A 762-nucleotide genomic window follows, 5' to 3' on the forward strand; every position below is an offset into this window, starting at 1 on the left:
TCTTCACTGTTGCTCAACTGATTATTAAAATCCCGGAAATATTTTTAATTTTTATTTTCCTTCTTATTGATTCTTTTTCCTAAATATTTATTAATCAAAAACAGCCTAGTTGTAGATAGAAAAAATGTTTTACTCATTGCATTCTTTGAAAATTTGATGTTCTTAATAATGATTCAACAAAATCAAATATAGTTGAAGACATAATTTTATGATTTTCACTGAATATTTGTGAATAAAAATTTAGTGGAGAGGGATCTTTAGGGAATGATTTTATGTATTGCACAGACTTTCTTCTTGGTACTCAGTATTTTTAAAGTTCATATATATGTGTGTGTGTGTGTCCATACATATATATATACATATATATACATATACACACACATTTATATATGCCTTACTGTTGAATTGTACGCCTGAAACCTACTGTATTTCCTTAATATATATATACGTATGTGTATATATATATATATATACATATATATATATGTATGTATTTTTCCCCCCAAATCTAGTTCACTGTTATTAAATCTCTGAGATGGAGGGAGGTAGTATGGGTTATGCTCTCCTTCGAGGATAGAAGATGTTTAGGTTTAGAAGAAATAGGAGCTTATTATCAGTTTTCTTCTGTATTTTTAGGTGATTGCTATATAGCAAGAAGGTGATGTTCAGCTTTAAAGGACAAACACAGATGGCTAGCAATTAAGATTGTTCACTTATAATACATACAGATGCCATTTACCTGTCTAATGGGCTCTTCTGCAG

The 762-nt window shown here is 29.1% G+C and overlaps 1 protein-coding gene across 1 annotated transcript in view; it reads left to right on the forward strand.

Moving 5' to 3' along the window:
- LPCAT2 (lysophosphatidylcholine acyltransferase 2) overlaps nucleotides 1–762 on the forward strand; it is a 56525-nt gene that overhangs the window by 27449 nt on the left and 28314 nt on the right. The gene's annotated exons all lie outside the window — the stretch shown is intronic.

This window comes from Pteropus alecto, unplaced genomic scaffold (genome assembly GCF_000325575.1).
Source record: "Pteropus alecto unplaced genomic scaffold, ASM32557v1 scaffold123, whole genome shotgun sequence".
NCBI classification, from domain to species: Eukaryota; Metazoa; Chordata; class Mammalia; order Chiroptera; family Pteropodidae; genus Pteropus; species Pteropus alecto.